Genomic DNA, 18,428 nt, shown 5'->3' with positions numbered 1-18,428 from the left:
CCGTAATTTTAAATAAATAAATCAGCCAGAGTAATCCTTTCAAAATGTAAGCCTAAAACATCCAGTGACTCCCTGCATCACTTAGCGGAAAGGCAAACGTTTTTACAGTGGCCTACAGAGCCCTACACATCCTGCTTCTCACATTGCCTCCCTGACGGCACCTACAAACGCTCTTCCCCACTTAGCTTTTCCCCGCACCTGGGCCTCCGTTTGCTTCTTTGAACACACCATGGGTGCTTCCATTACTGGTACTCACTAGTGTATTTACCTGAACTGCTTTGGAGCCAGCACCCCCTGGTTCCTTCCTTTTTCTATGACAGTTCTTTTTTTTTTTTTTTTTTTAATTCTTGTTTTTTTATTATAGTTGTTCCAATTTTTTTTCTTTTGCCCCTCTCCGCCCAACCTACCTCTCTCTGTCACAATCAATCCTCTCTCCATTGTCCATGTCCATGAATCATTCATACATGTTCTTTGACTAATCCCTTTCCCCTACCACTCCCCCTTCCACCTCCTTTCCTACAGTTATCAGTCTGTTCCATGTTTCCATGTCTCTGTTTCTATTTTTCTCATTAGTTTATTTTGTTCCTTAGATTCCAGTTATAAGTGAGGTCATATGGTATTTGTCTTTCGCTCACTGACTTATTTCATTTAGCATGATAGTCTCCAGTTCTATCCATGGTGTTGCAAAAGGTAGAAATTCCTTCTTTCTTTCAGCTGCATAGTATTCCATTGTATAAATGTACCACATATTTTGACCCACTCATCTACAGATGGGCACTTAGGCTGTTCTCAGCACTTCGCTCTTGTACATAATGTTGCTATGCACATAGGGGTGCATAGGTTCTTTTGAATTGGTGTTTCAGGATTCTTAGGGTATATTCCCAGCAATGGAAGCACTGGGTCATACGGTAGTTATTTTTATTTATTTATTATTTATTTATTTTTAAGTATATTTTATTAATTATATTGTTACCGTAGTCCCCCCGCGTAGTATCCCCCTTCCCTCCAGCAATCCCACCCACCTCAGTTTATGTCCATGGGTTGTGCATATAAGTTCTTTGGCTTCACCGTTTACTATATTATTCTTAGCTTCCCTCTATCTATTTTGTACCATCCAATTATGCTTCTTAATCCCTCGTCATTTCCCCATTTCTCCCTCTTCCGCTTCTCAGGTGATAACCCTCCAAATGACCCCCATATCTATGTTTCTGTTCCTACTCTGGTTTGCTTAGTTGGATTTTGTTTTTATTTTTTAGATTCAGTTGTTCAGTCCCCTTTCCAGGGACTTCTCACACTTTGTATGGAACTGGCGCCTCTCTAGCTGTTGCCCTGGCCATCATTCCTAGAGTGGGTGGGTGTGCAGACATTCTAGGACTGTGGGGGCCCTTTAAACAAGCAGACTCTGCTGAGAAACCAGAAGTTTCTTCCTCCGCCTCAACACTCACTGGTTTTCAAAGTCAGAAACAATGAGGCTTGATATTCCCTGGTGCTGGGACCATGAGCTGCGCAGTCTGGCCTGGCACCTGGAGCACTCCCCATATGCCCTCCTGACTTTTTAAAATGCATAACTGCACTTTCTGCCCGCCTGCACCATGTCCTATCTGCCCCAGCTCTGCCTCTCCTACCTGTCTGGATGAGTATTTCTCCTTTATATTTTTGTTTGTTGAACTTCCATGCAGCTTGATTTTCTGAAACTTCTAGTTGTCTGTAGTTTTGAGGTAGTTGTATTGCTTCTTAATTCTGAAGGGAGACGCAGTGTGTCTGTCTAGGTCTCCATCTTGGCCAGAAGTCTACAAGGAAGTTCTTAAACATCATCTTAAACAGGTATTTTCTCTAGCAATCTAACTTCAACACCCTCATTCCAACCCTGATGTTCATTACCCCTGCTTTATCATCCTTCACAGTGCCTATGACCCTTTAACATACCATTTCTGTTACTCTTTTGTTATTTTTGTTTTTTTGTCTCCACTGTCTAGAATATAAACTTTGGGAAATACATAATATTTGACTCTTTAATTCAACTTCTCTCTTCTAGTACATAGAAGAGTGTCAGGCATACAATACATATAATGGTTGAATGAATGAATAAATGAATGCACACTGTTTTCATCTCGAAAATGGTCTCCATTGATTTCATTGCAAGGATTTCATAGTTTTTGGGCAAATTAACTCAATTGTATCTATTTTTGGAAATTAAGCATTGTAAATTATTATCTGGTTTTACAAATATATGACCAATTATCCTCTATCCAGGAAGTGGAAGATATCTCTGTGGGTTAATTTACAGAAAGCAGAAAAGCAGGCCTATCCTCCAGGCAAATAATGTGTTTCATTATTTTCCTTTTATTGCTTCTAATTGAACACCTGGCTACCTACTAACTAACTAACAGTATTCTCTTTCATATGTAAAGTTATTTTAAGCTGTGTAACAGTAGTTTATGGGAGGATGCACTGTGGCATGCTGCAATGGAATATAAATGTGATTAGGAAGAATCCAAATCACATGCTTACATGTTCTGAGATATCTTGAGTATCTATTAAATGTTTTATACAGTAAGCTGAATGAATGAGACAAAAGTATGTGTATGTGTGAAAACTTTAATGTTCTTTCTTGTTATTTCCCTCTTGATCTCTCATGAGTAATAAATAATAAGCAATAACTATTTTATTAATATATAGGCAATAATAAAACACCACAACGAATTATTGATAGTTAGATATATAGAAGGAAGTTTACTTTCCTCTTTGTATATTGATTGATATGAAGAGAACTATTTCTATAGTAGTGTGTTTCTACAAAAAAATAGTTTCTATCATTTATTACTCAGTCTTTATTAAACTCTGTAATAATTAAGTTACAAGTTGAATAAGTACTAATCAATACAATGAAAATACACTATATTTAATGATACTTAATATATTCACCTTATAAACTTAAATAGTAATATCATTTCTAAAGTACAGCAACAACTTTTACATATGTGATTAACATTTTGGAGGTAATATAAATATAATGCATTTATATTTACTAATATCAAAGACAATCTAAGTAAAACTTTGGAAAAAAATTTCCTTTCTGACTATAAAGTAGACAATTTCATGTGCTTACTAAAATGATATAAGATTTTGCTGGATAAATTTAGAATTTATTTCAACAACTTTGACTACTGGATCTCCATTTATATATTTCTATATCCTAAATAGGAGCATATAGGAAGAATGTGTTCCTTCTATATTTATGGAAAATAAAACAATATTAAAATTTTGATTAGATATGCTAATATCTGTGGATATTTATATTTACTGTATTTTCTACTTTTTCCTCCATAGTTTTTTTAAAGAAACCAAAAGATTTAATATAAACATTACTTTTTCTTCAGTTTTATCTGTATTGTAAATTCTTCTTTATTATAAAACACTTCCTTAGAAAATGATTTCAACAATGTAGGAGACAAACTGCCAAAATTTATAGTTGAATTCTTATGTTTCCCATCACCCAAAACTCTACTCAGGGAGAGTGTTGATATATTATCCTCAAAATAAAAGATTTAAACTAGGAAATAAATAATAGAAATGCCACACTTTAACAATTGATTTCAAAATTAACTGAATTTAAGAACAGAGACTGTCAAGCATTGTTGCAGAATGATGTAAAAATGAGCTATCATGTAATAATGAAGTGTTATAGGTTCCTTTAAAATAACAGGATTAAAAGTATTGATGGAGGTTACCCTTTCTGTTATCCCTCCCCCCAAAACAAACCTCAAGTAATTGGAGCAAAACGAATACCATTAAAAAGCCTAATTTGAACAGGAGCTAATTACTTGAAGATTATACAGTTTTGTGAGTCTCATAGAAAATGTAGTGAGGCTTTATAAGGATATGAAAATGCCAAAAGTTAATAATTTAAGGGTGAATAACAATTACAGTTTTACTTGTTGTTATTATATTTAAATTTATATAAATTTTATAATTTAAATGTAGGATTTGTGTGTGTGTGTTTTATTTTTATTTTTCCTTTGTTTCCCTTGCCCTAGGAGGTGAATCAGCAAAATATTGTTATGAGGGGTAGCTGAGATTTTACTGCCTATGTTTTCTTCCAGGACTTTTATGGTTTTATGCCTTACATTGAAGTTTTTTATCCATTTTGAGTTTATTCTTGTGTAAGGTGTAAGTTGATGGTCTAGTTTCATTTTTTTGCATGTCCATTTTTCCCAATACCATTTATTGAAGAAATTGTCTTTATTCAATTTGTATGTGTTTGCTTCCTTTGTTAAATATTCAGTGACCATAAAGGCGTGGGTTTATTTCTGAGCTCTCTGTTCTGTTCCGTTGATCTATATGCCTATTCTTATGCCACTACCAGGCAGTTTTGATTATTTTGGTTTTGCAGAATTGTTTGATATCAGGTAATGTGATACCTTTAACTTGTTTTTCTTTCTCAAGATTGCTGAGGCTACTTGAGTTCTTTTCAGCTCATATAAATTTTGGAATATTTGGTCTAGATCTGTGAAATATGTCATTGTTATTTTAATAGAAATTGCACTGGATCTATATATTGCTTTGGGTACTATGAACATATTTAATTATGTTATTTCATCCAATCCACGAACACAATGTATGCTTCCACATATATGTATCTTCCTCAATTTCTTTCTTCAATGTCCTATAATTTTCCAAGTACCAGAAATGTACTTTAAAAGGTCTTCAAAACAAAGACTCTAGTGTATTTGTATGTATGTCTATATATATATGTGTGTGTGTGTGTGTGTGTGTGTGTGTGTGTAGATATGCACATATACAGCAAAGTAAGGCTCTGGTAGTTTTGAGATCTCACACACTAAAAAAGCTTTAGCAGATATCCAGGTACTATGGTGGTACATAAAGACAGGCAAAGAAAACAAAAGCAAAAGGATCCTAAACGAAGTTGTTTTAGGAGAAAGACACAAGAAAGAACATGACTCAAAGATACTTATATAACAATGAAATAAGGAACAATACAATTTTCAGTGTACAAATCATCTATTTGAATAGATAGGTGGAGAAATGAATGTGGATGTGCTAAAAGTGTTCTGATAATGGAGCAGATAATTTTGTTCTTGATGGACATTGGTATGTTTTTAGTTTCTGGTTATCTCTTCTAGTATAAATGTACAAGTGTTTCATATGTATTTTAAATTATTTGCATATCTTGAATTAATATTTGCCTCTATCTCCCTCCTTCCAAAAGAGAAAGCCTTCAGCCTTCTGCAGTACAGTGAACTAAAGGAAATTTTATCACACAAAGCTTGTGCTGCTACAACTTCTCTATAAACACAGGTTTAAAATAATTCTGCCGAGTCCTTCCTAATGCTCTCTTCCTCTCAGTTTGGTTTTCTAAGTCTTCTTTCTTCATGTCACTCACTATATTGTGGCCATAGTCCCTTGGTTTTGTAGAGAAAAACATAATGCTCAACTAGATGTATACTTTAGGAAGTGACCAAAACCACCGTCTCCTAAACCATATGCATGAGAACTTGAGTGAATTCTAGAAGAGATATGAACTGTCCCTCCATAAAAAGGAGGGGTGCCATCACACTTGCTGTTACCTGAACATCCCCAGATGCCTTTGATTTCTTTTATTTAGTGAGTGGCAAAGGCTTTGGTACTAGCAGAAACTATAGAATTCACTGCTTTATTTCTATAGAATTTGTGAACTAATCCTCTTAACAGGCATGAGAAGTATTGCTAAAGTATTCTAAGTATTCCTGTATGTCAATTTAATCTTATGGGGGTGCTGAAGCGATGGATGCTTAAAAAAGTTGTTATAAAAAAAGTTTGAAAAAATGAGTCAGGCGAAAAGAAATGCACCTTTAATGTCAACATCTGACAGAATAATGTAGATTGCTTCTTACAAAGTAGGATATATGTATGTGTATATGTATAGTAGGATATATTTTTTTCTCTCTATATAATACTCTTTTATATGTATCTTCTAGTAAACATGTCATTTTTATGTGCTAAAACTAAGTAGGAGTATCTAGCAGTTTCAGCATTAAAAAGTAATGCTGGTCTTCACAATGAGATACCACTTTACACCAGTCAGAATGGCCATCATCCACAAATCAACAAACAACAAGTGCTGGCGAGGATGTGGAGAAACGGGAACCCTACTGCACTGTTGGTGGGAATGCAGACTGGTGCAGCCACTATGGAGAACAGTATGGAATTTCCTCAAAAGATTAAAAATGGAACTGCCTTTTGAACCAGCGACTCCACTGCTAGGATTATACCCCAAAACTCCTAAAACCCTAATTCAAAAGAACTTATGCACCCCTATGTTCATAGCAGCACTGTTTATAATAGCTAAGTGCTGGAAATAGCCTAAGGTCCCAGCTGTAGATGAGTGGATCAAAAAACTGTGGTACATTTACACAATGGAATACTATGCAGCAGAGAGAAAGAAGGGGCTCCTGCCATTTGCAACAACATGGATGGAGCTAGAGAGGATTATTCTTAGTGAAATAAGCCAGTCAAAGAAAGAAAAATACCATATGATATCACTTAATACAGGAGACTAAAGAACAACATAAACGAATGAACTAAATAAAACAAGTAGCAGAATAATAGTCAATGGGGGGAGGAGGGAGGGAGAGAAGGGGGATAAGTAAGGGAAGGGTTTAGTCAGGGAACGTGTATGAATGACTCATGGACATGGACAATGGGGAGGGATATGATTGTGGGAGGAGGGGTGGGCTGTGAGGGGAGCAGTGGGGAAAAAGTGGGACAATTGTAATTGAAAAACCAAAAAATAAAATTAAAAAAGAAAGTAATGCTGATCTAAATCCAGATAATAATCGATAATGCTGTATGTGCCTTAGTCTGAATAGTAAGGGAATAATAGCAACCGTCAAATTCTCATGTGGTGTATTGCATCTTATGTCTAATAAGGGAACAGGAGCAATCAATTCCCAAGGATTCTTCAATATAAAGGCATTAGCTCTGATCTGGTACAGTAAAACCATATGAAAAGCTATAGATGTTTACCTATCCTTCTTTGGTTATATGTCTTAAAAAATAAGAAGGATCATTGTGCTTTGTTGCAAATCATTGCAAAATCAAGTAGTTGTGGAAGTATTTAAGATACAGTTATATAGAATGTTGTTATTGGAATAAAAGATTCATAATCCTATCTGGATTATTTATTGCTTTGTTTAAACTAGCTTTCAAAGATAATACTTCAGAACTGAGGCAGCCAATGCAGCATTATTTAATTTACAAAGTATCTGTAACATCTAAATAAACCAGATATGTTTGCAACTAACCCATATAACTCAAACTGCCTGAACACAAATGTATTCATTAATGTGGCAACCTCAACCATCCAGAAGGCTTCCAGGAATGTGGAAGTCAGTACTGAGGCCAGGAGGTCCATGTACTAAGAAAAATATCCCAGACACTGTCTCAGAGCCTAGTCTATTTTTGAGCAAATTTCCTGCAAGTCTGTCAAGACAGTTTCCCAGCACACAGGAGCTTATAAATAGTAAATAAGAAAAATGGATTAGGAAGAGCTCCGTAGCTGCTGGTGGCAGAGGGATCAAAGACACGGCCTTCAGTGGGGCAGGGGAGATCTATGATGATTAATGAGACAGTGTCACTCTTAGAAACCCACCACCTAGATAAGGAGAGCTTAACTATGAATGAAAAAGAATAATTACAAAAATCAAACCACACAAAAAGGTCATTCCATGGAAAGGTAAAAAGATAACTATTTTCAAAATATTTCAAAGAGTTTACTTGCCCTTGTGACCTTTGCTCTTTTGCTCTTCATTATAACAATTGATTGTTTAATGATATCCTACTGAGGAAGATAAGACTGACTTATATTCATCCACTACATTTAAGTATATAAGGGAAACACACTATACTTGGAAAATCTACAAAAGCTGTGTTTTGAAATAAAGATAAGGTCTTTAAACTTAAGCAAGTCAGCTAGAAAATTATATCATATAGAAGCCTTTTCCCTGAATGTGTTGTTTAGGATTCTTCATAAAAAATTTTAAGTAATTTTGGGACCTCGAAAGCTATGGAAAAGGGTCATAGATATTTTTATGTATATAATTGTGTAGTTCTAGTGACTTCTGTAATAATATCATTCGGGATAAATAAAAAGTCTGTGATATGCTTTGTAATTATGAGAAACAGTCCTTAAGTTTTTGCACAGCAAAAGAAACCATTAAAAAAACTAAAAAACAACCTACAGAATGGGAGAACACCTTATAAGGTGTTAATATCCAAAATGTATAAAGAACTTATAAAACTTAACACCAAAGAAAAAAAAATCCACTTAAAAAATGGGCAAAGGACCTGAATAGACACTTCTCCAAGAGAACACCTGGACAGTAGATATTTAAAAAGATGGTTAATGTCACTAATCACCAGAGAAATGTAAATTATAATAAAACCACATCTGTCAGAATGGCTATCATCAATAAATCAACAACTAAAAAAACCAAGTACTGACAAGGATATGGAGAAAGGGGAACCCTTTTTGCACTGTCGTGGGAATGCAGACTGGTGCAGTCACTGTGGAAAGCAGTATGGAGATACCTTAAAAAATTAAAAATGGATCTGCCTTTTGACTGAGTTGGGAATATAGCTGAAGAAACCCAAAACAGTGATTCAAAAGAATGTATGCACACCTGTGTTCATTGCAGCATTATTTACAATAGGTAAGATTGGAAGTAGCCCAGGTGCTCATCAGTAGATAAGTGGATTAAAAGGCTGTGGTATATTTACACAATGGAGTACTACTTGGCCATAAAAAAAAGAAAAGTTTACCCTTTGGGACAGTATGGATAGACCTGGAGAATAGTATGCTAAGTGAAATAAGCCAGTCAGAGAAAGACAAATACCATATGATTTCCCTTATGTGTAGAAATTTAATAAACAAACTTAACTAACATGGAAAAATAGGAATGGATTCAAAGATAGGGAACAGGATGACAGCTAGTGGTATGGAGAGGTTAGAGGGTGGAGGAATTGAACAAAAAGGAAAAAGGACTCATAAACATGGTCAACAGTGTGGTAATTTCTAGGGAGAGGATGTATAAGAAGGCTGGCTACATGGTAATGAAAAAATACAATAAAGAGTAAAGAACAAATATAAGTAAATAAAGTTTATTCATTTGGTTATTTCAGATTATAAACTACTCTCAGCTCTCATGTTATAATAGTAATGAAAAGCAGATCATATGAGCTAAAACTATGTTTTTATTATTTAATTTAGGCTTTTAGATTATTTAAATTTAAACTTCTTTTTTTAAGTGTATGTTATTGATTATGTTGTTACAATATTGCAATTTTTTCACCTTTCCTCCCCTCTGCCCAGTACCCCACTTCCCTCCAGCAATCCTACCCTCCTTAGTTCATGTCCATGTGTTGTTCATATAAGTTCTTTAGCTTCATCCTTTCCTATATTATTCTTAACTTCCCCTTGTTTATTTTGTACCAACCAATTATGCTTCTTAATCCCTGCACCATTTCCCCATTTCTCCCCCTCCCCCTTCCCAGCTGATAACCCTCCAAATGATCCCCATACCTATGATTCTGTTTCTATACTGGTTTGCTTAGTTGAATTTTGTTTTTCTTTTTTTAGATTCAGTTGTTGATAGTTGTAAGTTTGTTGCCATTTTAATGTTCATAATTTTGATCTTCTTTTTTCTTAAGTAAGTCCCTTTGACATTTCATATAATAATGGCTTGGTGATGATGAACTCCTTTAGCTTTACATTGTCTGGGAAGCACTTCATCTGCTCTTCCATGGTAAATGATAGCTTTTCTGGATAGAACAATCTTGGTTATAAGTCCTTGCTTTTCATCACCTTGAATACTTCTTGCCAGTCCCTTTTTGCCTGCAGTTTCTTTTGAGAAATCAGCTGATAGTTTTATAGGAACCTTTTTGTAGGTAACTCTCTGCTTTTCTCTTGCTGCTTTTAAGATTCTCTATCTTTCACCTTTGCCATTTTCATTATGATGTATCTTGGTGTGGTCCCTTTTGCATCTAGCTTGTTTGTACTATCTCTGCTTCCTGGACTTGTATGTCTATTTCCTTTGCCAAATTTGGGGAGTTTTTCTTCATTATTTTCTCACATAAGTTTTCAATTTCTTGCTCTGCCTCTTCTTCTGGTATGCCTATGGTTCAGATATTTACACGTTTAAAGTTGTCCCAGAGGTTCCTAAGCCTCTCCTCATTTTTTTCAATTCTTGTTTCTTCATTCTGTACTGGTTGACTGTTTTTTTTTTCTTCCTTATGTTCCAAATCATTGTTGTGAATCCTGGTTTTCTTCTCGTCACCATTGGTTTTGTGTATATTTTCCTTCGTTTCATTTAGCATAGCTTTCACTTCTTCCCTTATGTGTTTGCCATACTTAAGGATATCTGTCATGTCTTTGAGCATCTTTATCAACAGTGTTTTGAACTCTGTGTCTGTTGGGTTGGCTATCTCCTCATTTGTTAAGTTGGCTATCTCCTTATTGCTTAGTTATCCCACTAAAACCTTGATCCATTCCTCCCATACTTCTCTGTCTCCTCATCTTGACAGGCTCCTGTGTTTGTTTGCCTCTGTGTCTTAGCTAGAGCTGTCGCCTCTGTTGCATTTAAGGGGCGGAGCCTTAGGTATTCCTCAGTGTGGGGTGACCCATTTCACGACGTTGTGGCACTATATGTCAGGGAGGGGTCTGAGAGGGAACAATGCCACTTGCTCCACACTTGCCCCTTTTCCAGGAACTTCTCCCACTTTGTATGAGACTGGAGCCTTTTTAGCTATTGCCCTGGCCATCATTCCCAGAGTGGGTGGGTCTGTGGATGTTCTAGGACCGTGGGAGCCCTTTAAACAAGCAGACTCTGCTGAGAGACCAGCAGTTTCTTCCTCTGCCCAAACCCCCACTGGTTTACAGTCAGAAGTAATGAGGCTTTATTTTCCCCAGTTCTGGGACCGTGAGCTGCATGGTCTGGTCTGGTGCTGGGAATGGTCCCCAGGTGTCCCTCCTCGCTTTTTAAAATGTGTGACTCTGCTTCTGCTGGCCTGCTGCTGCCAACACCACACCGCATCCTTTCCGCCCCAGCTCTGCTCCTCCTACCTTTCTGGATGAGTATTTCCTCTTTATATCTTTGTTAGACTTCTATGCAGCTCAGTTTTCTGGAACTTCTATTTGTCTCTAGCTTTGAGGTAGTAGTTGTATTCCTTCTTAGTTGTGGAGGGAGACACAACGTGTCTGTCTAGGCCTCCATCTTGGTTGGAAGTCTAAACTTAAACTTCTTAATCTTTAAGATATTTCTGAAATTGAGAAAGAATACATGAACACAGCTGTGTAAGAGTTGTGTTTTGAGGTAAAATTTTATGAAAAGTTTAAGATATGTGCAGAAATTAGGGAGCATATCAAAGCAAATATATATTTTCATTTGCTAATGAGATGCTTTGTACATAGAAAATACTTTAAAACATTGAATTATTTAAATAGTTAAGGTCTATGTAGGGCTTTTGAGGCTACAGGTCACTGAAATAATTTGAATCTACAAATCATGAAAAAATCTAAATATGAATTTTGCTTTATATAATTCTAAACTACTTCTATGCACTTGGTCTCATTTTGCCATCACAACTTTAGAGAAAAGGTGTTATGATAAGCATTTTGTATCAGGAAGGGAGAGAGAATAAATACTTTTCAGATGAGGAATACTAATAACTATTACCTTTTATGTAGTGCTGATTGTTTTCCATACCCTAATTTAATTCTTGCAATCACACCATAACATGGAGCTATTATTAGAATAGTAATTCAAAGATATGGTTGTATTTTTTAATGATTTTTTACCAAGGTCATACAGTTAGTGAATGATGAAGATATGATTTGAGGGCAAGCATGTCTGGTGCTAAAATTGTCCAAAGTTTTTTGTGTTTTTGTTTTTTTTTGTATATGATCATAGTTTATTATCACTGTTTTACAAATAAGTCAGTTGATATTCAAAGCATGTGAATAAACTGATCTTTAACTTAAACCCACACTTCTGATTTTTAAATGCTGAGCTCTATCTATATATAGTTGGCTTTCTACTGTGAAGCTAATTAAAATGTGTTTGATATTTGTTACTTTCTTTGCATATCACAATACTTTTTTCTATAACGTGTCATCAAAACTATATGCAAACTATATGACCTTCGTGAAGTAACTATTCATTATATCAATCTTTAACTGAAACACATTGCTACTTGTTTGGGAAGAGTGGGAGCAGGTCAATTGCAAATAAGTACAGAAGTATTGAAATAGTGATTTTTGTATAAATATAAATTTGTCATTTATAATCTATAGATCCCTTAGGAGTATGTATTAATCAATAATTTCATGGCCGTTCAATTTTTATGCAGTTTTTTTGGTATGATGAAGAACGCCCTTTTTCCTGTCTATGTTCTTTAGTTTAACAATAAAGAAAGCAAGGTAAGAATTATGCTCCATGTCAATAGGTATGCAGTTTATTCTACTAATTACAACTAGTTCTAAGGTCAGCTGTGCTAGTATATTTAGATATTTTGGTGAGAGCCAGGGCCTGGGTGAAGTACAGATGAGTTACAAATGGCATGGAAGCCAATCTTTTTTCCGAACAGCCAGTGACTTTTTTTGTTGTTTTGTTTTTACAATAAACATAAGCTTTACATACATCAAGTTAGTGTTTGATGAATATAAATAATGATGGAATTTCTAGTATGGTTAGTTTTTCCTCTCTCTCCCACAATATGAAAATAAATTATATATACAAACAATTATTTAAGATTTTATTGTCTCTTTGGAGAAAAATTATTTTATTCTTTAATATATTTGGTTTTAAACACATTATTTTTATAAATTATATGTTTTTAAAAGAGAAGCAACATGTTTGAGGGCTAAATGGACATAATAGCAATATCTGATCATGGTCTGCTTATGTTCTGTAGTTTTGCCTGCAAAATGGAGTCCCTTACCCATGGTTTTGTTTTCTATGGTTTAAGTTACCCATGGTAAACCATGGTATGAAAATAATAAATAAGAAATTCCAGAAAAAAATAATTCACACGTTTAAATCAAGCACCATTTTGAGGAGCATGATGAAATCTCGCACCATCTCCATCACACTGGGGACATAAATTATCTGCCTGTCCAGTGTCTCTCCACCTGTTAGTCACTCAGTAGCCATCTAGGTTATCTGGTTGACTGCCATGGTATTGCAGTGCTTTTGTTCAGGTGACCCTTGTTCAATCTACTAATGATCCCAAAGTGTAAGAGTAGTGAGGCTGGCAATTCAGATATGCCAGAGAGAAGTCACAAAATGCATCCTCTAAGTGAAAATTTATGTATGTATAAGAATAAAAACATAGTATATAAAGGGTTTGATACTACTTGAGGGGTCAGGCAAAAAAGGCAGACTACTGTAGTGTTCTATCTAAGTATATTCCCCACTATTTTACATGGCTTAGCTTACTAAGTAAGCCTTAAAAAACATAACTTCAATATGTTTAAATTTTTCCATTTTGGAGATGCTCTTGCTTTGTGTGTGCTTTGTTGCCAAAAATCATTGAAATGAGATCAAATGTGCTTTTGCTAGTGCCTTAAGTAAATAGCCATAAACCTAATGATATAATAACTTATCCAAGAAAATAAAAGCTTACCCTTAAGTCCTTCTATAGGAAGTACAGAGCAAGCAGAATAATTCAAAGGGATTTTGAAAGTCATATTTAAACATGTATGATTTAAAAAAGAGTAATACAGGATAAGCTGTATTTCAGGAGAAGAATTCTAGCAACAGATGAAAACATAGATTGAAAGGCAAGATAAGGCTTTATTGATAATAGTAGCAAGTGTATTTCTCTTGTTCTTGAAAATATGGTCCAAAAATCAGCCCTGGAATTGGAAAGGAAAGGGTGAATGTGAGAATTAAGAGATTTTCTGATATGAAATCACAAGAATTTGGTGACTTGCTGAATAAGAAGGGTTGGGAGTAGCAGATAATTATTAAAATTTATAGTTAGGTTTTTAACATTGTCAACAGGTGCAGCCATAGCATAATTACAATGCAATTAGAATGTTTGAAGTTTTATAGCTGTTACTGTGATTATTATAGTTAGATTTGGTTTAGTTGGTAAGATTATTGTCACTGATCTTGAATGCTAATCTTAAACCAAAACTCTACATGTTCTCTTAATCCTGGGATGTGAGGACTCCTCAAAACTTTTTCTAACTGGACCTATGTTTGCTCTCTGAGTCAAAGAAAAGTTTAAATCATTCTCTTACATTTCCTTTGAGTAAGAAAGAGTTACCTTCCAGCTGGATTGGGACAATTCAATGCATAATCTCTGAGGGTACCTGGAATGCTGGTACTGACTGGATGGGCTACTAGTAGATGAATGGCCTAACTAGTGACCTGAAATGTGCTGCTTAATGTTGGAAACTCTGCTGGCAGCACCTAGGGTTAGCTTTTTTATTGATGTCTCATGGTTGGTAAATAAGATTAAACAGCCTGTTCTGCCTGTGTGGCCAGTAGCCTTATAAAACCACAATGAAGCCATGACTCACTCTCCTGAAATTGAGATTCCTGTGGTACACTGAATTATAGTCTCCCCAAAGAGATACATGTTCTAATTCCTGAAAACTGTTAATGCTACTTTATATAGCAAAAAAAGAAAGGAAAGAATTGAAGATGGGATTTTACTAAGGATCTTGGCCTGGGGGCATTTTCTTGTCCTATCCCAATGGGTCCTAAATGAAATCACAGGTATCTTTATAGGATTAAGGCAGGGGAGGCATTAACACACACAAAAGAGGAGAGGGCAATGTGACCATGAAGGAAAGCAAGGAAGGACGTGACACAACCATAGCGGGCAGCGCATTCAGCCACTAGCAGCCAAAGCATTCAGGCAGCCAGCAGAAGCTAGAAGAGGCAAGGAACAGATTCATTGGTATGGTCTCCACAGGGAGCCCAGGCCTGATGAAAGCCTGGTTTTGGTCCACTGATGTTGATTGCAGAACGCTGGCCTCCAGCAGAATGCATTTCTGTGGTTTCAAGCCATTAGGTGAGTGGTCATTTTTTTATAGCAGCCGCATGAAAGTGACAGAGCTTCTCACACACATCTAGGTGGTTTGCAATCTGGAGGAAAAGTGTATTGCGTGTGACTAAGAGATGTTCCAGGGGAGTTAAGTCTGAAAGCGTGCAGATGCCTGGCTCTTGACTGTGCTTTCCTTCTGTTCTGTACCATATGGTTGGTTGTATTAGAGCATTCATGAACATGATCTGTAGAGGTTTGAGTCAATTATCTGACCTGTGTAATCTCTGCGGTTCACATTATAAAGAAAATGTTTGTAACAACTCCTGACTCAATAATTTAAGTAATGGCTAATGCTTTTGGGGGGAAGAAGAAAGATAAGGAAAGTGGCTTTGAAAGACCGTTGTTGCCAGGGTGGCTTCCTGGCCATTGCTGGGGTGAGGTCACACAACCACAGCAAGCATTGGTGGTAGGAAAAACATATCAATACCACTTGCTGCCCATAGATCCCTGACCTGGGGAAACTGATAAATATAACACAATAGAAATTCTAATGAAAAGAAAGTCTTAGCTGCTTTTGTCTGTTTTAGCAGAAATGGAAATAACTGAGAAAGTCTCTGAATGCTAGAGCCATAGAATTAAAGCTGATGCTTCAGTCTGTAAAGTGGGGGCGGAGAGCATATTTATTGCCAAAAGGGATTTGGCAAATATCTGTTTTGATCAAAATAATTTCCATCAGACTAATAGTCAATAAAATGGTTATACAGGTCACAGGAGAAGAGATTCAATAGATTACTGAAACATGGTTTCTCAATTGGTAGCTCCTTTCTGTACTATTATGGAAATGGACTTTGCACATGAGAAATGCATAAGCTATTTTTACTGTATTAAATATTCTGAACTAGAAGAGCATTTTTAGACCTTCTCAGGACCCTCACTTAACTTTGGCTTTAAAAAAGTACAGATAGAAGGAGTAAATTCCAGAGAGCTAAGCTAGAAAAAAAGTAGGTACATACATATTCTAAAAAAGAAAACTACCCAACACCATCCTAAGATGTTAAATAAAGAATATTCTTTATGAGGCTACTAAAATCTTGTGACTGCAACCAACATAGAAGTGATTATATCACAGTACTAAAATTTCTTCTCATCCATATCTTTTCTTTTTTCAGATGGTTGCTGCTATGCTAAAATCAGCACCAGCTACTTACATGACTATTTATTTATTTTAATTGCCATTTATCAGTTTATACCTTCATCACCATGGCATCAGTTTTTCAGGTGATTTTATAACCTAGAGTTCTGTAAGAAATGAATTAAGAAGCTAAATTAATCACTTATGCAAATATGTATATCAAAAATATTCACAGATCAATTGTTCGGCACTCAGAACATACTTTGCCATTTAAAAACTATAGTGTAAATGATAATTATAGCCCCAAATCTATTTACCCATAATCCAGCTGAAATTCTAAACATACTAAGTAAAATTCAAGAAAACATTGCAACATTTCTTTTTATATATATGTATGTAAACAAAGAATATATTAAAAATGATTTAGAAAACACTTTTCTGACATTTTCTTTTTTAACAGCTTTATTGAGATACTACTGATATACCAAAAACTGCCTATGTATCATGTATAAATGTTATCAATTTGGACATGTGCATACACCCATGAAGCTATCACCACAATTGTAATAAGCATATCCATCACCACCAAAAGTTTCCTTTTGTGTGTGCATTGGTGTGTATGTGTATGTGTTGTGATAAGAACACTTAACCCTCTCAACAAATTTTCAAGTGCACAATATAGCATCATTGATGATAAGCCCTCTGCTCTAGAGCAGATGTCTAGAACTAATTCATCTTGCAGAACTGAAACTTTGTAGCAAGTGACATTTACTGTGACGGGTGGGGAAACAAAATGATGCCAAACTGCCCTGAATGGTGATACGTAAAGGGTAAAAGACTTGATTTCTACAGGAAAAAAAAGGAAAATTAAATTGGGTAAAAATACAATTAAACAGAATAGAAGAATGCAGATGGTTGACATAAAATGTCATAGAAAGAGAGAGAGAGAGATGGAGCAGCTACACAAATTCTAATGGCTTACTGTAAAAGACTAAATGATTTGAATGTCTAACCAACTCCTCAAACTATAAAAGAATAACTACAAAATCATTTAATTGATGCTGGCCTTAGAGGCTTAAAAATTCTGATTATACAAAAGATAAATCTACAATCCCTTCAGAGTTAGTTCCAATTAAAATAGTTTGAGGTGAAACAGGATTATGATTCTGCCTGATGGAAGGACAGAGGACCCAAGTACTTTGCATTGGTAAAGGTAAAATGGCTGAAGGGCTTGTTAAATCCTGATATATGACATATGATCATATATAAACTTGCTAAATTCACAGGACTTGGTAAAACATCTTTAGAAGGCTTACAAGTAAAAGTATGGCTCAAAACAGCAATCTATAATAAAAGCTTTGTATAGTTGTTTTACTCCCACACGAATATATTATTGGAGTGAATGTGAAGTTCAGATGAGGGATTCTTCTCATACTTAAATCATGGAGAGAGAAAAAATGTGCATATTTACTCTTTGATTTAGCTCTCACATTCTTGATGGAAACATTTGGTATTACCTAAGTTCAATCAAGTCATCAATTTGTAACAACATCAGCTATCTGGAGGCACCAGAAAATCTTAGTTTTAATTAAAAATCCATAAGATGCAAGTATATTTTTACACACAAATTATTTTTGTAATACCATAAAATCTGTAAAAAAAATGCTAATGGATTCCAGAGGCAGGTTGTAGATTAATAAGTCTTAATTTAAGTAACACAAACATCTCAATATCATTTATCATGCTTGATATGGTATTAACAATTAAAGCTGTGAGACATTCTAAAGGACATTAGTTTTCTTTAATCAGTTTGGTGAAAGTTGTCTTTTCAATTTCTATCTTGGAAGAAAGCTTTGGCTATTTGGGTCCATGTGTATTCACATAGGATGGACTACAATATTCCTGTATTATTCTTGTACAAGGATATTTAAGTCATTCTGTCTTCAGACTGAAATATCTACATTATACCTTCAGTAGAATGTTACATTACTTTCCAGGTCTATCAAATCTAAATCTATTTTTACCGAAAAGCAGTAATAAACAAAGTTAAAATTAAAGTGCAAATGTTCAATAATCATATGCCTGAGGAACCCAAATTAAGTACAGGGTCAAGGAAAATGGAAAAGTTGTAATGCACAACTTTGACAAAAGCCGAAAGAGGCAAAAAAGACATCCCTTAGACACCCAAAAATAAGTTAGTGTCATTGCCAGTTCAAAAAGCAAAGTAAGAAGATCAAAGATT

The sequence above is a fragment of the Furipterus horrens genome, unplaced genomic scaffold, assembly GCF_987537825.1.
Source record: "Furipterus horrens unplaced genomic scaffold, mFurHor1.1.pri manual_scaffold_9, whole genome shotgun sequence".
Taxonomy (NCBI): Eukaryota; Metazoa; Chordata; class Mammalia; order Chiroptera; family Furipteridae; genus Furipterus; species Furipterus horrens.
This window is presented reverse-complemented; position numbering follows the sequence as displayed.